The sequence below is a fragment of the Schistocerca americana genome, chromosome 2 (genome assembly GCF_021461395.2).
Source record: "Schistocerca americana isolate TAMUIC-IGC-003095 chromosome 2, iqSchAmer2.1, whole genome shotgun sequence".
Taxonomy (NCBI): Eukaryota; Metazoa; Arthropoda; class Insecta; order Orthoptera; family Acrididae; genus Schistocerca; species Schistocerca americana.
This window is the reverse complement of record NC_060120.1, coordinates 137,308,986-137,318,626: the sequence shown is the minus strand read 5'-3', so window position 1 is coordinate 137,318,626 and position 9,641 is coordinate 137,308,986. Positions and strand designations below refer to the sequence as shown.

Sequence of the window (9,641 nt, the reverse complement as noted above, 5' to 3'; positions counted from 1 at the left end):
CGCGGAAACATAATTTATTTATCTTGTTGCAGATCGATTTCGACTGATATCAGTCATCATCGGTGCATTTTTCTAACCGATACATGCCATAAGCAGAAGTACTGCCCGTGGTAGATTTCTATCACGTTTCTTCACTAGGCAAGTTCCCCCAGAATCGTAACACAACACACACATGTCACACTAAGGAATGATTGAGGTTCAAACCTTCGAAGCGCGTTGTGGAGATATATAAACAGTGACTGGCAACAGTCAACTTGCTGTTTCAATCAACATCAATAACTGTCAGGGTAAAGCCTTACCTAAAATGTTCGCATTTAAGGACGTAGTAGAAATGACCGAAGAACAACTTGGGTACTGCCTCACTGGTTGCTTTTGTCAGGTGGAAACATGTTGAAGCACAAGTATTTTTAGAGTATCACGGTAATAATCTTCCAACTACAGTGACAGATACTAGAAGATTAGCAGGGTAGCTTTTAGCATATCGCAGACGAATGAGTTTATTTTTTATCTTTTTTAGCCAACGGCATTACCGCAGTGGTAACACCGGTTCCCGTCAGATCACCGTAGTTAAGGGCTGACGGGCTGGGCTAGCTCTTGGATGGGTGACCATCGGTGTGCCAAGCGCTGTTGGCAGTGCGTTAGCCCTTGTGAGGCAAACTGAGGAGCTACTTAATTGATACGTAGCGGCTCCGGTCTCAGAAACTGACATACGGCCGGGAGAGCGGTGAGCTGACCACATGCCCCTCCGTATCCGCATTCAGTAACGCCTTGGGGTGAGGATGACAAAGAGGCCGGTCGGTATGGCTGGGGCTTCATGGGCTGTTAGGACAGAGTTTAGTTTCTAGTACCGCTTTTTAAGATGTCAAGCTCTGAAAAGTGTCTAGTAGAATAATAACGGCGATATTTTTGCATGGAGATATATCGTCTATCGTTTTTCCCATTTAACATTCATGAATGGTACAAGGTGGCGACAGCTTGTGGGGGAGGGGACAGGGAGCCCTCCATCACATACCATAATCTGACTTCCTGAGTACATGTTCCTCCGCTTTCTCCCCCAGAAGCAAATATCGAACCACCCATTTCAGCATTCTGAAATTGTTCATTATTAATTAATGCTCCTCTTTTGACGAGGATGAAGGTGAAAAGTTTAATGATTACTGTTATAATTGAGTGATAGTAGCGAAAGTAGGACTAGCATTGTTACTCGCTTTCCTAAACTGCTTTGACATTTGTGTCGTTCGAGAAAATCGTATGTAATCCAAAACGTATTTCCCTATACGAGGTAGCTTGATTTGATACACTGTATCACACGAATGTTGTAATCGAGGTTTTGTAACACATCTGTGTACATATTGCATGTAATGTACATCTACACTTATGTAAATTAAACGTATCAATTCATACTCCTCTGTCATATTCTTTCTTTGCTCACAACAAAACTACTTCAGTTGTTGCTTAACTGAGGTACTACCTCGAAACCACCGACAGTTTTAAACGAATTTTTGCTCTCCTGTTAATGGTGCTATTCAGTGTGACTCTAACACGCATACACGTCAAGAAGTTTTAAATTTTTCCGATAGCGTCACAGTACATGTGGGATTTGCTCGTTCGGCGTAGTAATGTACCACTGCCGCACAAGTTCCAGAGCTGTTCGTTTTACCACCCACATCTTCCGCCAACATTCGGCTTAATGCCGGGGAACATTGAATTAAGCCGCATAATTCCCATTCTATTGGATTACAGCCTAATTTGCTCCTATTAAGATGAGGTAGCGCGTGGTGAGTTCGGGACGAACTTGGTGAAATGGCCGCCCAGTTACTGTTCGGCGAGAAATTGTGCCGGGGTTCCAAGCTACGGTGTAGTTACACGCCACACTGAGGATTACGCTCCGTGTTCATACCCACGGAACACTAAAATGTGAGAGAATTCTATTAATGAATTTACTGCACTTCTAATGAAATACGGAATTAAAGTCAGTTTAGTACGAAACCCTCTTCCTGGTCCACAGTGATAGCCCTTGCCGGAATACAGTCTGAACTTGATTAGGGGATCCCGCTCCAAAAGCTCCTAATACCTTAGGAAAGGTATGACGATCGAGCACTATAGCCATGAGTAATGTGCGTATAGTTGTGATATATAAATAACAAAAAAATTCAAAACTCAGATTTATAGCATTCATGTTTTACATACGAAAATCGAGGTATAGCGTCGTATAAATTCCATATTTCTGCAACAGAATCTAATGTCTGTTGTAGTGCTATTTCCCGTATGATTCTACCGATTCCTAGGAACTAGTATCATTGAATAAATGAACTAATTCGAGATTCTACATTCCTGAGTATAATCTACCCTGGAAGGAGTTATTACGCTGCAACTCTTAGGACAACTTCAGAAGTATTGGAAAAGGCAAAAATAAGAAACTGCAACATATCTTATGCATAACTGGATACGCAATTAACGCTGAGAAATGGATAAGAAAAGAAGAGAAACATTATCAGCCATCGTGTTTATCACTCTTTAAATTGTAGGTGTCGGAAGTAGATAAGGAACGAGATAATTGAAGATGTGGTGTCTATTGCGTACGTGTAGCATAAAAAAATGGCGCATCAACATAAAGAATAAACGCTATGAATCAGTATGCAAAACAATGTTCCATTACCCACAAGTATGAAGAAGAGACGGCGAAGACGAAATAAAATACTCAATAAGCGGGATCGAAGGTGAGACCTTCCGCGTTATCTGATACATAATGGAGGAAAATTGCAACCTATACTGTGTTATGTTCGTCAAAATAAAGTACTAGGATTAGTGGATGGCATAATTCGGCTTGTTTTTAAGCAATGATATACTGCAGAACGTTCAAACCCGTGGGAATGTTACACAAAGTGTAATGCGGCCACATTTCCTCAGCGAGATGGATTGAAGAAAGGTAAACTTAATGGCATTGTAAACTAGCGAAAACGTTTAATACTGTTCACTCGAACATACTTTTGGATATCCGTAGTTATAAACACAGGAAATGGAAATTATGAATAATTTACATAGAAATCTGACAGTCATCAGCGTTAAAGGAAGTGAAATGGAGGACATTCATTGAAAAGGATGCGAGACAGAGCTGTAAACCTGTCCCCGATGTTAGTCAATCTGTACACTGAAGAAGTAGTACGGTGAACCAAGCGGAAATGTGGAAAAAGGAATTAAAATTAAAAGTAAATCACATATTTTCCTAGGCAGTCGTAGCAGTAACTTCGCCTGTGAGAACAATTGTGCTTTTTGCACCCTAAATCCTTCTTCATAATGAGCCATGCGCAGCTAGTGTTCATGCCGTTGTAGCTTGACATCTTGTCTTGATGGTACTCCCGTCTCTTTCTTATTCGATTTACTGGCGTCACTAAGTTGTTCGCTTGCCTGCCCGTGAGTGGTAGCAGTAGCGCTCATCGATAAGAGCACTGTCGTACTATCTTTGGAGCGACTGCCAGTATTTCCGGGTCGTCGTGTGTCGGGAGTTCAGTGGAGACGGAGCAGCAATGTAGTCTGGTCAGCCATGACTCGCCCGACCCTTGACGGCACACATGACTTCAGTGGGGACGACCTTGGTTGGTCGTTCGGTCGATCGTCTCATCGGACACCGTATATTTGGTCGCCGACCGCTTCCAGATTCTCTGTGTGTTTCGACTTTTGTGTTGCGAGCACATATAGTAAGCGTTGCTTCACGCAGTGGAGAATGGCAAAACAGAGGCACGCCGGCGACCGAGGCGTTGCGAAGTAGGCAGACACAGATAGTCTTACTGACAGCAGCAGTCTACCAGTAGGCTGACGCAAGGACGCACACAGAACGAGAGCCGAGCGAAGCCTGGAGAGTGCTGAGTAAGGGGAAGTGAGGCCAGCGCACTAAGTTACGCTGCAATATACTGTGAGAGTAATAACAAAAAGCTACCATCGACGGTAAAAAACGTCCTCCTGCCAGATATAAATAGTGAAGCGCAGGCAGCAACATACAGAAGCCATTAGGAAGCAGTTCGGACCCTAGGACGGACGTGGTCTGTATCCGAATGTTCAATCTTCGTAGGTGACGATTCTGGAAGTTTGTTCCAGCTCTCAGGAGTCATCTGTTCGCCGCCAGATGTCAACTTCAGCTCTGGAGGTCGGCCGGAGTTCGGTCAGCACCATGGCTGACTAACTACAGCGAGAACTTCCAGCAGGACCGGCCACAGCGCAGTCTTGGTCACAGGCGCCGCCGGGTACTGACGCCTGGACTTGATGGCAACCCGGCCCCGCAGCGTGTGGCCCGTCCATGATGGGACATCGCGGATGTCGCGACTGACGGCTTCCCAGCCGCTGGTGCAGCAGGCGACGCGGCTCCGTGGGCGACCGTACGGGGGGCGCCGAGCGGCGACGAGTGCATCTCAGCCACAGGGCATCCTGGCTTCAGGGGAGCACTGGTGTCCTGAGGCTCCCGAGTGCGATCAGCGTCGCGCGTTGCACGGATTGTCGGAGAATGTCCACAGCAGCAGCCAGGCGGAGGGATCGTCAGGGCTGGGCAGCGACGACGAGGGAGAAATTGTAAAGAAAGTTCAATAAATAATTGTAAAACTCCACGCCGTTTCAGTCTTTGGCGCAGCCACTGTGTCTGCTGCTAACAAGTGGTGACAGAAGCCGTAACAGGTGATTCCTTCTAGTTGGTCCACAGTGACTGGTTTTTAGTATTATTGGAGTTGTCTGTGGAAGTGTTTTCGCGGAACCGTGTGTAGCTTGTGTGGTTTTGACTGACCAGTTGTCTTAATGCTGTCTGCATGCTGGACTGAGGTAGTCAGTCGGTTGGGACGGGCAGGGAGGAGGTCTCCGCGGGCGTGGCAAGGCGGGGACCTCTGGCAGCATGTATGCACTGTCGGATCGTGAGGTGCTATCTGCGAGAGCGACAAAGTTCGTTGCCCAACGAACCTGGAAGCAGAAGTTGTGTAATTAGTTAACCTGTTACGAAACCTCAACTACTGTGAAATCTCTTTGTTCATTTGCGATTGTTGCTCCCTGAGCCGTTCTGGCTAGCAGAAATTTATGATGTGTTGGAGTCGGCGAAATCTTGCAGCCGTCATCCTATATTGTGATTAATTATCAAATTGCCTGCTACTTACCAGTAAAGTGCACCAGCGGTATATTCTGCCCTGTGGCCGTTAACGCCCCAGTTACCTGTCCTGATCGTTATCGTAGTTTTACAGCAGTGTGCCTTTCCTCGTCGTGTTGATGCCGTCCGGCACGGCGTGTAGTTCGACAGCTTTTAAGTTGTTTGGTTCGTATTTTGCTTAGAGTGGTTACCGTTCCCTTGACTGTTTTTGAGACGCCAATTTCTGAAGACGTAGTGCTGTTCGTATCCTCGCCCTCGGACTGTCTTTTCCATCGTTCTTCCATTGGTCGGACGGAAGGGAATTCGTTAAATTGCTGGTCGGTCCTTGGGCCGTCGCTGGTTTGGATTGCCAGCCGATTATTTAACTTCAACTCTTGGCTGCCTGTCTCACCTCACGTTTGAGCTACCTACTCAGGCGGACTCATGGAACACTTCTGAGTACCATTTGTTGTGTTAGCTTTGGACTGTGATTTTCATGTTAGTTTGAAGTTTTGTGGGACGCTTTCGGCCGTCTATTAAATTAGTTCCTTTAAATTTTACATAAAGGCCTTCAGCCGTGTTAAACTAAAATTTTTAAGATTGATTTTATTTTATATAAAAATTTTCCTTAAAATTGGTTCTATCTGAAATTGCTTGTAATCCACGCCCTAAGCAGTTAGTCGTTCGATATGTTATGTGTGGCCTTCATCCGAGGATTTACGTGAACACCTTTCAATAAGGCCTTCAGCCGTCTGTATTCATTAAGGAAACTTTTTTTATAAGAAGTAAGGGGTTTATTTCAAATTATTGGTCAGACTTACTGTTCAGGCCTTCATCAGTTGTTTCAAATTTGTTTGTGGCCTTCAACCATGCAATAAGTTAATATTTCTTTAATTAGGCTTTCGGCTGGTCTGTTGTAAGTTTAAAAGGAAATTTATTGGTTAGTAAAATTTTTTATTAATGTGTTTTAATTATAGTTGTCCTTCAGACGTTTGGTGTAGGCCTTCAGCAGTCAGTTGTTTCATTTACATGTTTCTTAAAAAAGAAAAAAAAATTACCTTCTGTTTTTAATTGCATTTGATTTCTAAGCCAGGCCATGAGCCGTTTTTGTTTTTCCTGGGATTTTGTGCCTTCAGCCCAGAAGGCATCTCCAAGTTCTTTAACTAGGCCTTCATTCATATTATTTTTTGATTGTGATCTTTTAAAGCAATGTGTAAATGAGTGCTTCTTAGAAAATAAAGTTCTGTGTTTGTTTGTGCAACTCACAGTAAATGTTTGCGGCCCCATCCACAATCATAACCTTATCCTGTGCGCTCTCTGAATACCTACCAACCTGGTCTCACGTAATGATCATAACCAAGAAGTAAATACTTCAGATATCTCCACCGACATTGTACATTGTAATTCTGGGAGAGACGCCGAGAAATGGAAGATCAATTGAATGGAACGGATATGGTGTCTAAAATAGGTTATAAGATGGATAGAAACAAAAGTGAATCCTGAGTGATGAAAAAGGAGTCGACTTAAATCAGACGATTGGATATAATTTGTCTTTTCGAGAAGAAAATAACTTCAGGGGACCGAAGTAGAAAGGATGTAAATTGCATACTAGCAATAGCTAGAAAGTGTTCCGAGAAAAATGTTGAATTGTAATAATCGAAATAAATTGAAGAGTTAGGAAGAGTTTTCTGAAGGTAAATATAACATAGCCTTGTACTGACGTAAAAGATGGACGGTAAAACAAACAAGACGTGAATAGAATCATTAGTGCTGAAGATAAGACGCGTAGCTATAATAACAAATGAAGAGGTATTGGATCGAGTCGGGAAAAATTAATCTTACAAATTGACTAATGGATGAAATAAGCTAATACGATGCGTGCTACAGCATAAGGGAATAGTTAATTAGGTAACGGAGTTACATGAGAGGGAGGTGATGGGCGTCTAATTTGGGAGGGGAGGGGGGTAGTGTAAGAGTTTTAAGGGGAGCCCAAGGACATCCTTTAGCAGTAGTTACAAATGAATGTATACTGCAGTCACATAAATTTGACCATCACCTATTATCTACATCAACGTGGAATAACCACTCACAGATGGGAGGTGGCAGCATCTGCAGTGGAGGGCATATAAGCATGTCGGGGAATGTGGACAACAGTACAATCGTTGTCGTGTTGCGGAAATGGAGCTATTTATATGACTTTCAAAAGGGGATGATCGTTGGCTTTCGGGCCAAGTGTGGAAGCATGTCCGAAGCAGCTAAGTTTGTAAACTGTTCACGTGTCACCGTAGTTATGATATACCGTGCATGGAAAAATGGCACTAGCCAAAACTGGAGCTGAGGCCACGGTGGTGCACCATGGCCATGGCAAGGGTGAACGGCGGTTGTGGGCACGTGCACTGGAGAACAAGCGTGCGACTGTTGAGCAGTTGACCGCCCAGACGCGGCAAGGGTCTACCAATGGCGTCTCGTCAATGACAGTTCAGTGACCGTTGCTGCGTATGGACGTCCACAGCAGGTGCCGGGTTCATGCTGCCTTTTTGTCTGCTGTTCATGGGCGACGAAGTCCGGAATCTGCACACCAGTACCGCAGGTCGTACTGTCAGATGAACAGCGTTTTCCGCTCCATCGAAACGATGGCCTTTGGCGTGCACCCGTAAAACGTCTGAAAACTAATACTCTGCAACCACGAAGCAGAGTTATGGTCTGGGCTTGTTTTCGAGGCATTCCCTGGGCGATCTCGTCATTCTGTAAGGCGCAGCAGATCGACAGAAGCATGATCTATCCTTGTGGACCACGTCCACCCGTAAACCCAGTTTCTTTTTTCTCAGGATGATGGCATCTACCAGCAGGACAATGCATAGTATCACACAGCTCGCAGTGTATGTGCGTGGTTCGAAGAACAACGGGGTGAGTTTACCGTACTACCCTGAGCAAGAAACTCCTCGAATTTAAACACAATCAAGAATCTGTAGACCCACTTTGATCGTGCTGTTCGTGTCGTGGAACCTCAAACGAGAAACCTCGCGCAGCGGGCTGGCAACGGCACTGCAGTCGACATGGCTGTACATCCCCGTCGATACGTTCCAGAATCTCATTGGCTCTCCTGTGCATGATTGCAGGATTTTGACATGTGGCCATAACAATGTAAGTGGACAGTCTTGTAACTAGAAGATTGCTTAAACAAGCATCCATGAAAAGCTGCTAGTATGCTCTGTTACTGGTCAGTCATCTTGGAACTAACCATTGCGAAACGTGATGTGACGGAATGGAGGGTGGTGCGAGAATGAGGAGGCTTTCTTGGGCATACATTTTTGATGAGAGAAGAAAAAGCAGCGGAGTTAAGTCTTACGTGACCCGATTATGTACCAGTATATTTCCGCAGATTGTCCTAGTACTATTTATGTATGGGCTAAAGTAAGGGCGTAACTGTACTCTTAGCGGGCCTGGGGCATGAACATGCTGTAGAGCATTCTTCTAGTCATACCCCCGAAACCTCACACATGCTCCAACCCAACAAGACAACACCCACATTTCGTATTTCATCGCCCTCCCCACGCCACCCAAACCACTTAGACACACACACACTATTTCAGCTCCTGCTGCCCTCCTTCCACTTGGGCAAAGTTTGAAATAATATGATCTTACCTAATTTCCTCCGATATGTCGATTCATATAGTAGCTATTCGTTACTCCGACAATGCACACGAGAAATGCACTGAGATGCCAAAGAGTATATCTAAACAGGCAGCATACGCCTCTGCGGTCGGCAACGTCTATATCAGACAAGCGTTTGGCGCAGTTGTTAGATCGGTTACTGATACTAAAATGGCAGGTTACCAAGATTTAAGTGAGTTTCTACATGATGTTATAGTCGGCGCAAGAGCGATAGTACACAGCATCTCCGAGGTAGCGATGAAGTTGGAATTTGCCCTGCACGACCATTTGATGAGTGTACCGTGAATTTCAGGAATGAGGTAAAACATCAAATCTCCGACATGGCTACGGCCGGAAAATATCCATCAAGAATGGGACTAATGACGACTGAAGAGAATCGTTCAACGTGGCAGAAGTGCTACCCCTCCGAAAATTTCTGCATATTTCAATCCTGGGCCATCAACAAGTGTCAGCGTGCGAACCATTCAACCAAACTTCATCGATGTGGGCTTTCGGAGCGGAAGCCCACTCGTGTACCGTTGATGACGACTCGACACAAAGATTTACGCCTCACCTGGGCCCTTCAGCACCGACAATGGACTTTTGATGACTGGAAATATGTTGCCCGGTCGGACGAGTCTCCTTTCAAGTTGCATCGAGCGGATGGACATGTACGGGTATGGAGACAACCTCATGAATACACGGAACCTGCATGTCAGCAGGGGAGGTTCCGTAATGGTGTGCGGCGGGAGCAACTGGAGTGATATGGGACACCTGATACATCTAGATACGACACTTACAGGTGAGACGTACGTAAGCATCCATTCTGATCACTAGCATCCATTCATGTCAATTGTTCATTCCGGATGACTTGGGCAACTTCAAC

General features: G+C 45.0%; 1 pseudogene; it reads left to right on the top strand.

Moving 5' to 3' along the window:
* The first annotated feature begins 516 nt into the window (after positions 1-516).
* LOC124597698 lies at positions 517-633 on the top strand (annotated as a pseudogene).
* Positions 634-9,641: the final 9,008 nt, after the last annotated feature.